Below are 11,887 nucleotides of genomic sequence, written 5' to 3' on the forward strand. Positions count from 1 at the left end.
GAGTTTGGGCAGCCAATTGCTTTTCTTAGTAAACACTTGAAGCCTCGCCTCTGTAGTTTCCTCACAATGCCATCTTGTAATGGTGCTGGTTGTCAGCTTAGGCCACCCCCCCCTCCTGGCAGGACATGATCTGTGTTCCTCCACATCTCCCCGTTTTTGTTTGTTTAGACCATTCTTAGCCTCTTTTTGGCCAAGGTAAGGCAATTCTCAAGGAGGGTGATGCCTGCCTATCCCCACCTCGGGGAGGAATTACATCCCCCCTCTGTGTGAACCTCATTTGCATTTGAGGTAGAGCTTTATCAAACTAGAAGTGAGGTGAGGAGGTCCCACAGACTGGTGTCGTGAAGGTGATCTTAACGGACCCTCAAAGACATAAGTTGTACCTTATTTATCTGTTTTCTTACAAAGGTAACTATTCTGTTAAGGACACAAGGTCCAAGTATCAGGATCATAATTAAGATGAGGAGTGGCCCGAGAAAAGTAGATATCAGGGTCATCAGCCAAGGGGACACTGAAAACCATGTTTCATACCAACCCTTGTCCTCTATATAGTATGAATCAATGTCCTTACAGAGGCTGTCTCAATTTTTTGTGATCAAGCCAGAATGGTTCACATAAAAACAACATTCCTCCCCCAAATCCTTGCATAACTCTCCTCTTTCCAGCAGCAACAAATCTGGTCTTCCCTATTTTGTAAAGCCACTCTAGCTAGGGAGTGTAAAGACTTTTGTAAATACTTTAGGCTAACCTGTACCTTATCCAGGCTAATGCCTATTTGTATCCTTAGTTCTTTTAATCCCTTGCCCTTTGTACTAGAGAGGTAGCTCCCAGAGTGGTGTCCTTGGCCCCAAGCCTAATGAGAGTTGTTACTGTGACCATGGTTAGGGGCTCTCTTTTCTGACAATGGTTTAGCCTTAACGACACTCAATCATCTGTCCTATAAACGGAATGCTGGAGAAGTGTGACCAGAGCACACCTATCCCCCCTAGCTATAAGTAATGACCATATACGCAGGGGGTGAGTTCTGTCTGCTCACATAGCCAGAAAGCTCCTTCTGCTTCTGGCCTTGACCACCAGTGAAGTTATGTACCTAGAAACAGTTATGCCACATTGATGTGCCCCCCCTCCTGTTTGAACTTATCAGTAAAGCATGATAAATTTCCTAGAAGGAGTGGGAAAATGAGCCCTGCGGAATCTCTCTCAACAATATCTCCCTACTGACAGGTCGGTGAGGAAGAAGCCATGTAATTCCCTACCATTGGAATGATAGGGGCTGTAGACACAGCCAGCAGGAACCAGTCAACTTGGGTCTTGTGCTATTAAGAGCCATAAAAGATAAATTGACCATTTGGAGTAGTGAATTTTCCATGAGTGGAGAGGGGCTTCAGGATGGGCTCCCCTGCCAGAGCATCGAGTACAGGTGGTCAGATCCTCCTTTGGGATTACCAGGCAGGGAAGTAGCCAGTTAATCTCACCCATTATCTTTTGGAGCTGGTTGATTATTAACAGAGCAGGAATGTGGAATTGTGGTTTAAAAGGTTGGACATTGGCCAGTGTCAGATAGGTCCCCAGTATTTTAAAAGGGGGCACCCTCTGTACTTTGGTTGCTGTCACCATAAACTACTTGGCCTGTAAGGCATTGATGACATGGCTTAGTAACCTCTCTAACCCTTTAAGGTCCCCATGTCCCAAAATTAAATCATCCATGTACATCTATAGAAGGGCTGTGTCACCCTGCCTGACAGGCACCAGAATCTCCACTAAATATGTTTGGCAGAAGACAGGGTTACTAGCCATTTCTTGGGGAAGTACCAACCATTCCTACCTCTCATCCGGCTGGACATAATTAAGAGAAGGGACAGAGAAGGCAACCTTCTCGAAATCCTCTGGGTGGAGAGTGATTGAGAAGCAGCAATCCTTAATATCAGTAACACATGAGGAGAAGTGGGCAGGGATGGCAGGAATCCATGGGAGTCCCCTCAGGGGTTCCCTACCAACTCCATTCTCTCATTAATCTTTCGGGGATCTTGATGTAGTCTGCAGGTACCCGATGCCTTTTTGATAACAAATATCTGGGTGTTCCACGAACATGTGGAAGGGCATATTCTCCCCCAAAGCAATTGATCCCCCACCACCTCCCTAAGGGCCTGGAGCGTGTCTAGAGTTAATAGCCACTGCTCCGCCCACATGGGCTCACCCAGTTTCCATTGGATGGGGGGAACATGGGAGGCAGTGGCCTCTAGGATGGGTATAAGCCTTAATGGGCTGCTTGGCTCCTTGTGGTAATTGTGTAAGTTAAAGATATCCTTAGGAGAGATCTCCTCAAGGTCACCTGCGATCCAATTATGCCTCTCCTCTTCTAATATGTCCTCATAGAAGGCTCGGTGGTTTGTGGTGAGGACCATGTCCATCTGGCCTAGCACAACCTGTCCGAGTAGGTTGTGAAGCATCCCTTTGACCACAAGGGGTCTGAAGTGTCCTTTCTCCCCATCTGTGCTAACCTATGGTTTTAGAGTACCCGCCTCCTGTGAGGGGGTGCTGCTGCTAACCTCTAGGACTGTGGGTCCTGATCAAGTTTCCAGTCAGCAGGCACGTCTCTTCCTTACGGAGGACGGTTCTGGCTGTCCTCGAGTCCAAGAGGCAGTGGAATCTCTTACCTTCTATAAACATGGTCTATTCGGACCATCTATCCATAAGGCAGAAGTTCTACCCTGGTCATCGGCCATCGGCCTTCCCCCTTTGGTCCCCCCCTTTGGTTTTTTTGTTTTTTTGTTTTTGGTTTTTACGAGACAGGGTTTCCCAGCCTGGCCTCTAACTCACAGAGATTCGCCTGCCTCTGCCTCCCGAGTGCTGGGATTAAAGGCGTGTGCCACCATCGCCCGGCCCCCCTTTGTTTTAATGGGGCAGGGAGTGCCCCTCTCTAGGTTAAAGGCTTTCCCTCGATGTCAAATTTAGAACGCGAGTGATAGCCCTTATGGCATGTGGGGCAAGGTGTGGGTGGACCCTTTTGTTTGCCCCTGGGGGCTTTCTGGTTTGTGGACAATCCCTCTTGAAGTGTTCGGTTGGCCACACTGAAAACAGTCCCTGTTGTGGGTACACTTATTGGTCCGTACTGTCGGGACCTGGGAGAAGGCCTCCATAAGTACTTTGGTCTGGGCCTGTATGGCACTAGCCATGGCCTCTGCCAATGTCCTGAGTGGCAATTATCCATTGACTTATAGAATGATCCTTGAGACCTATGCACGCTGCTCTATGTTCAGAGTTCATCCCGTCCCAGACCATGAACTTAACAAATTGGCATCTCATTTTCCCCAGGAGGCAGCTTGCGCTGAATGCTTTGTTGTACTCTGTTCACATACTCGGGGAGGAGTTACCCGAGTTTTTGTAATACCCTACTCAAGGGCGACTCCACAGGGCTCTCTTGGATCTTCTGCCACGCTGCCATCCCCGCTTGCCTAACTTGATCCCAGTAAGAACCCACTACCACTGCTTGTTGTATTCTTGTGGAAAACCCTTCCCCTGTCCCTGTAAGCATCCCGTAAGTGAAGCGAATGACAGGGTTGGCTGTAAGGTTAGTTTCTGGTCGTACTCTGGATTCCTCCTTAAAGAAGACCATCCAGTTGATTAACTGGCCACCACTAAAGCAGACCTTAGCCAAGTCTATCCAATCTTTGGGCACACAAAGATGATAGGCAATATCTTGTAGGAGTGTCAGGGTCCAAAGTATATTAGGCCCGTCTTCCTCACAAGCTTTACGGAGTTCCTTGAGGCCTTTGGCTTCCCATGGGTAACAATCATGGGGTCTCTCTGGCCTAGGGGCGAGGTTAATGGGAAAAGTCAGCACCTGACCTGGTTTTGGCATACAGATATCTGTGTACTCGGGCTTGGGGATAGAAGCCTCCCCCTCAAGGAGACCCTAAGCTCAGGGTTCCTAAGTTCCTGTCTCAAAGAGGTGTAGTGGATTTCTGGAGTTCCTAAGGGGGGATAGCACGTTGAGGCTGTGCACACCCCTTCTCCTCTTGTCCCCTATAGGGAGGGAGCTCCTCCCCAGGCAGAGCTGACAGCTCTGGACAAGGAACTCTTTACTTCCACTGTTTCTGTTCTAACAGGAGATTCCCTCTACTCGTGAATTTTGCCCAGTCATCCTCCTCTTCTTTCCACCTGGAATTCCCCAAAGTTTGTGTGGGGGTCTCCACCTCAGGGCCCGATTCACAGGGTCTGGTATGCCCCCGAGGAGGTGAAAGGAGTCTGGGAGAAAGGTGGACTTACGGGCAACTATTACCAGATAGAAACCCAAGTGAGGGACTACATCAAAATGTTTCTCCCTTTCTCTCGATAGTTTCTCCACTTGTTCCCACGTGTGGGAGGAAAAGACGTTGGAAGCCTCAACCCACAGGGCAAGGGTGGTGATGTCCTGCCAGGGTTTTTGTGCAGAAGGGATCTGTCAGCTGCATTGGAAAGACAAGCATGAGCCTCAGTGCTTTAAGTGTGAGGCTTACGGTCCCACTCACCCGACAAAACCGATTAGCCCCGCCTGAGGATGGGATCTTCACATGCCTGTTTAGGCACCAAATGTCAGCGTGTCTAGGGGCCCCCTGGGTCATGGTCAGAGAGGGTAGAGTGTGCTGTTCGCCCCTCCCACAGCTTCCCTGGAACCCGGAGACAATTATTGTTTAACAGTAAATCCCTCTTAAAGTAAAAAAAACCACAGGGCAGGAGAAGTATCACCCAATAATTTTAAAGGTATTCTTATTATGTATCTAGGGTCCTATCCCCTCTTGGGCACAGTCTGCTAGTGTGATGACCTCATCTGGTGTGAGTCTGGGCAGCCAATTGCTTTTCTTAATAAACACTGAACCATGGCTTCCATAGCTTCCTCCCAGTGCCATTTTGTAATAGCGCCGGTTGTCAGTTTGGGTCACTTCCCCTCCTGGTGGGACATGATATGTTTTCCTCCACAAATAATCATCATTTACAATACAGACCTCCAAGCAAGGTAACAGCTGCCCTCAGAAGCACAAGTAGACACTGTACATTAAGAACTTATTTTGCCGCACTGAAAATATGATATGGCTTGAGAGAACATTCCAAGATCATACATGAAGTATACTATGTATAATAGCTCATTAATAATCATTTTTCTTGTTTTTAAATCAGTCTTTTGGTTCCCTTTTTAAAATGTTACTATGCCAACACATACATTGTTTACTTACATCCATGAATACTGCTTTTTGAGCCAGGGTCTTACAGTGTAGCTTAGGCTGGTCTGGAACTTCCTATATAATCTAGAGTAACCTGGGACTTTCAATTCTCAAATTCTTTATTCTATCTGAATGATCACTACAAAGTGAAATTCACTGACTTTTCATGACTCTCTTCACAGTTTTGTATCTCCAATATATTGTGTTAATATGAAATTTAACTTGAAAAGTAAAAGAAGCATGATCTTAAGCAGCCTCCGATTTCTTTCACCTCTCACATCAGCATAAATCTCAAATGCCTTTGAATTCAGCTTTTCTCAAGAATATCCTATCTGAAGTATGTTTTAGTTCAGAATAAGCTGTTTCTGTTTCATTGTCACAGTGAAGTTACTTTTGCAATTTTTGTTATGTTTAAATAGTCACTTTTTTAACAGTGTTAAGATTTTTTCTAATACAAAAATCATAACAGCACATAATAAACAACACATATTGACAATGCAAGTAAATATCTTATAAAACAAAGATAAAAGTCTTATCCTAGAAAAAAATTCTCAGATAATTAATTTATGTTTCAACACATTGCCAGAGTTTACAAACATAAAGCAGCATTCTATTAAATTTTATTCTCTATAAATCATTCTTATTATTTTGTGGTTCATATTATGAGTCTCTGTCTTATAATTGTTTCAATTACATGTCTATGGCTACATATGCACTTTACATTTTAATTCAAGATTATAACTCTGCAAACATTGTTCCTGGCATATAATCTTATCTACCCACAATAACCACAGATAACCAGGTGCATAGCTGTTTGAGTGACAGAAGATAATAGAGAATTTTTATCTTATGTAACAAGCTGCATCATCTTTTAGGCATGCAAAATATGTCATGTGATTTCCATGCTGTGATGAAACACCCAGTGCTTATCCAGGGCAGAAAGCAATCCTTACCTGTGGAGCTCCTCTGAATGTGAATATTGTCTGATCATCTAACCTAATCCTCTCTTTAACCTAACCCAGTCTTATTGGATTTTTCTATGCTTTGATTAAGCATACAAGAGAAAAAATAACTTCCTATTTAATAAACCTCAGATGGTCTTCACATTTCTGTGTGCCTGGCTGCTTACCAACATAAACATGTCACCTAAAGCACCTCTTCATCTGAGAGGGATTTCCCAATAACTTACCTAAAGTGCCTCTGTTCCCCCTCACCACATATGGTTCTGTTTAGTTCTTCAAGAGGGAAAGCTCTTCTCCATGTTGACAATGAGGCTGTGATAAGAAGGATCTTATCATGGGTCTGTGCCAACTTCAGGTCAATTCTGGTACATAGCAGAAACTTAGCAGGTTTAATGAGTGGAGAGCAGTGATGCCGAATGCAACAGGAATTTCTGAACTCATTAAAATAAGTTGGCTCATGACTCTTTGCATCATTCAATTGATACTAATCATAAACGTATTTCTACTTCCCTTGATATCTCTGTGTCTACATTTGTATGATAGAAGCAATCATTCTGTTGCATGTTGCTCCTAAAAGGTGGTATGAAGCTTAAGTAATGAACATTCAAGTCTTGAAACTATACACAAAATAATTCACATTGCAGCTTCTCCATATAAGAACTCAGACTTTTAAAAAATGCTGCGACTACACTTAAAACCACTGCATTTATCACTCATGATTTTTCCACAGCTTTTCTAGATCACTTATTGAAGGCAGAATGACATGTTATGCTCCAACATGCATATGCTAGGTTAGCAGTTTCTGATCTTTGATTCTGAGTACTGTTTAGGGCCAGGGATAGCAATAATCCTGCTGGCGAAAGGAGATGCCATTCCTATGTAAAACACAGAACCAAAGTAACCAAAGAAATTATTACATCAACATTATTTCTATAGTGATAAAAAAACCTGTTATTGTCATGTGGGTCAAAGTGTCTTGCTAGTAGTTAAACCACTAATTTCCTGGCACTGATGGTGACCTTTTATGCTGGACGATAGCCTACACTCATGTCAGACTCCGCTGACAGAATGTGACTAGGGATATTGCCCTTGTTGCATCATGTGGAATGTGAGACAAGATAATTTAAGGCCTGCACCTGCTATGGAATCTTTAGTCACCACCAACTGCTAATTTGGTCTCAGGTTCACAGCTGCACATCTATTTGCGAATATGTAAATACTAAAACTTAACAGGCAAAGGACAAAGCTTACGTAAGTTGAACCACACATGACTTTCTGTTGCGTATTAGCATCCTAAATTATAAAACAAGTAGCTATGACCTGATTGTTAGGTTCTTTCAGTTCTGAGGTTCTCAAAATCTGGTAACATGGGGAAATATGTGGGCTACATAATAATTTATTAATAGATAACAGCGATATTATATAAGTCCTCAACTATAATTATTGATTTCACACATTGATCAATGATAAAAACACATTAGACAAAAGTAGCTAGAATCTATGTATGCTACAGTTATTTTGATATTTTCCAAATTGACAAAATTTTAAATAAAATAAAGTATCAACGAAACTCTTTTAAAAATCAGTATGTTCATTAGTTACAGATTGTAGCACACTTAATATTTTTTTGGATAAAAAGAGGGCTTTCTGGACAGTTGCAATTTTAGGTGCTAGAAACAAGTGTCAACTATAAATAAAAAAAAAGCAAAGCAGACTCACAGTGTTCTGTCACTAATGTCACCTTCATGTCATCACCAAGATTTCATCAGCTTTGTCTGACCAGCATCATAATAGTATTGTCTCATGGCCAAATTGGAAAAGTTATTGTGCTACAGGATGTAGCATTGTGGTAGGCAAAGCTTGAGTAACAAGTCTGCATTGGGTGTGAGCCCCAGGACTACTTCTTTGTTCATTCTTTAATTAATAGCTGCTTATTATGTAAGGACAATGGGGCAGACACTGTCCTAGGTGCTGAAATATAGCACTAAGCAAATCAGTCTTGCTTACCCAGAAACCCACATGCCAACAGGTGAAGAGAGAAAGGCAAAAGAAGCACAGCATTGAAGTTTGCTGACTGTTGGTGAGTACCATAAATATCAAAGTGGCTAATAAATAAATGAGAGCTTATTCTTTTGTTTGTTTCTTTTGGACAGAATTATTGCTACCATCCTCCCCGAAAGGAGATTTTTTTAAAAAACAGAACCTTTAAAGATTTGAAGAAGCAACAATGTGGTTACAGGAATGAAAACATGGCAGAAGCAGAGACTGGTTAGTGTAACGTCCCATGGGGAGGCAGTGTGACTCGAGAGGAGAGAGTGAACTTCTGAGAAGGCATAAATTCGGAGATGGAAGGGGATATGGTCTTGTGAGGAGGTCAGGGAAGCTGTTCAATATGCTTAAATTTCATTCTTAGTGAGTGGGTCAAGTGAATTTCAAATAATAAAATAAAACTCTAAAAGAGAAAGGGTATATGTTAGACACAAAAACAATAGCCATTGTTCCATTGATAACTGATTTTATATTAACACATGGAGAAGATGAAATATGGTAAATGCAATATAATTCGATGTAGTTTAAAAATCTATTGATATATAAGAAAATGAATTCACCATTAAACAACAAGAACCTACATTTTACTTTTTGGTGTAATTTAACCAATATCTGAAATCCTCTGCTACCTATCATGCCTTAGTTGCTGTCAAGTTTATGTGAGGGCATTCTCTATCACTGAATCATTTTCGAGGAGTTCAAGAACATTTATACTGATATAAATATAATTTTGTCTCAAAATACATTTCTAAGAATAATTTTCTGTCTCCTTTTTCTGACTGTCTTCATATAATTATAGAAGAAATTTCAGTCAGGGCATTGTGTTTTAGGCACCAATATTTTCTAATTCTTCTGTTACTGTATATATGCAGTATGTATATGGACCATATGGAATATTATAGGTTATATGATTAAAATGTGCACAAACCAAAGGAAGTGTTCAATCTTCAAATGCCTGTTCAAGGTGAATAAATTCACTGTTGAACTTTAATTTTATAGAATATTTTCTTAAACTATTACATGAAAAATGTAAAATCCATCTGTCAGGGGAGCTGATAATTAGGCCAACACAGACATAGGTCTGAGAAATTAAAAAGAGAGAATAGGAAATAAGAAACAGGTATCATTTCAAAAATATAAAGATAGCCTGCCCTTGGATTTCTGCTTGAGGCAACACTTTATTTTCTTTCTTATAGTTAATCTTATATAAGTTTGGATTTCTCAGTTTCAGTTGTAAAAGTTATCATATAGAGTATCAGAAGATGAATTGAAGGATTTAGTGGAAGTTTCCAAAGCTCCAGGGAACATATCAGTTGATAATGAGATGCAGCTTCTGAGAAAGGACAGTGTTAAAAGGTGAAATATAGAGAATTGAGGTAGATAAAATAGGGAGCAAATGCTATTCTGACAGGGTCATGCTTAAATACAGACTTGGCTAGGGGAACTCAAAGAAACAGTCTCTTTTCTCTATTTATCATCTAAGTTTAACACTGTGTTTTACTACACTAGCACCAAAGAAGAGAGCAAAAGGTTTCCATTGGAGATATAGTCCAGAGATATAATGTGCCAATGCAGGCAGGAAGGAAGTTCTGGGTTCAACCCTCAGCATCAAAATAAATAAACAAATCCAAGGATAAACCCAAAAGAAACAAATAATATAGTACAACGGATAAATGTTTTCGGGAGCAAGTTTCTACTTTGCTTTAAATCTGGTCTAATGGCCTAAGAATTATACATGGACATCTAGAGGTCAACATAAAGAGTGGCTTGGTTGTCCTATTCATTAGGCATTATTTGGAGCAGTATTTAATTGACTTTTAAATTTTTTGTTTTAATTCTAGATTTGAATCTACTAAAAAGTATTTTGAGTTTTTATATCAATAATGTTTCTTAAAATTTTAACTGTATACATAACCATGGTTTGAGTATATGTTCTTTAAAATTTAATTTTCTGATGACTTTCATCAAACTAAACTTAATTTAAAGTACTAGATAACTTATAGGTACGGAGAACATAATTGCTGGTATTAAATTGTCATCACATATATCAATGATTTATAGAAGATACATATGTCATTTACGCAGGAGGAAAATTAGACTATAAATTCTGTGTATTTGCTCTTTTGCTTATATCCCAGTTGACTACACAAAAAGCTACAGCAAGTTGTACAATTCTTTAGTGACTGGCAGAGCTAATTTAGTGTTACATTTTGAACTCATGGACTGAGTTTTAGAAGTAGAATAATCACTGAAGTCTAACCATTTCTAGTGATAATGTTACGATGAGATTTCTACTCATGATTCTCAGTTCAGTTGCTTCCTTCTCTTGGGTACTCCTGTCCACCTAGGCAAAAAATCCAAGTTCTAGTTCATAGCTACTTTAACACTTAAGTATTGCTTCAGGTATGCAAATATGAGTTCTGAGCTAATTTAATCATCACTGTGGATATTAGACTCCAGTATTTCTTTTTAAAATAAGACTTATTAATATATTTGTGTGTGTGTGTGTGTGAGAGAGAGAGAGAGAGAGAGAGAGAGAGAGAGAGAGAGAGAGAGAGAGAGAGTTGATGGGAGTTGGTTCTTTCCTTCCATCATGAGTCATTCGGGATTGAACTCAAGTCATCAAGATTGGTAACAGTGCCCTCACCCATTAAGGAGTCTCCCTGTCCTTGCAATGGAGATATTTTGAAATCCTAATTTAATAAATTGCCAATAAATAAAACCAGAAGTAACTGCTTAGTGACCTCTTCCAATTCCAATTAGCAAATTTTGCATGACATCAATGTTAAAGAATGAACGGATTAAATGCTAGTGTTCATCATTTAATGCCCACAATTCTTTTATAACACCCCCGAAATTCTTCATCAGTTTTCTCACTGTATTTTGCTGTTTATCCCCCCCCAACTAGAGTTTAGGTGACCTAAAAAAGATTAGTGTCTGTTGCCTTTCATAAGACTTTGAATTTCCTCCAGTGACTTTTTCCCTCAATAAACCACTAGCATCCATAGGTAGAGGAATGCCACTACTGCATAAAGTGAGCTCTAGAAAGTGTGGTTCCAGTACTTGCTTTTCTCACAACTGTCACATTGGGAAATGTAGATTGCTCCATAAGCTTTGGTGACCGGGGTTGTTTTCCTTAACACAGAGTTAGAATGTTGTAAACATGAAACTTTATACAATAATGGATCAGAAACTGGAACTAAGTGGTAATGGAAACTTTCTCACTGGTTTGCATTTACAAATCACCTTAAGGAGACTGACAAGTACCAAGACCAGCGATTATATAAACTAGAAAGAAATCAGGTGTACGTGTAAATACAAATCTGCCATCAATCAGAGCCTGCAAAGCAAGAAGCCCAGCATCAGTGTCCAACCTGATTGGGTTGACAAATTTATAATCTGCCTCAGTATTAAATAACATTCTCTGCTCAGGACTTGGTCCAACTAAAGGGTGAACTTTATGGTTTGACGTTTAGCAATTCTTGCTGGTGATGATTTATTCTCTTTCAGATGGATATTTGTGAGCACAGAAGAACTCAGATGGAAACATGGCTCTTTCTGTTGCTGTAGACAGTGCTGTTTCTTAGCAAAACAGACCCCAGGAACTATCTAGCAGTTTCCCCAAACACTGTGGTCTAGAGAATGAAACTCATGTCTAATAAAATTCCCATTCAG

Source organism: Mesocricetus auratus, unplaced genomic scaffold, assembly GCF_017639785.1.
Source record: "Mesocricetus auratus isolate SY011 unplaced genomic scaffold, BCM_Maur_2.0 Super-Scaffold_100010, whole genome shotgun sequence".
NCBI classification, from domain to species: Eukaryota; Metazoa; Chordata; class Mammalia; order Rodentia; family Cricetidae; genus Mesocricetus; species Mesocricetus auratus.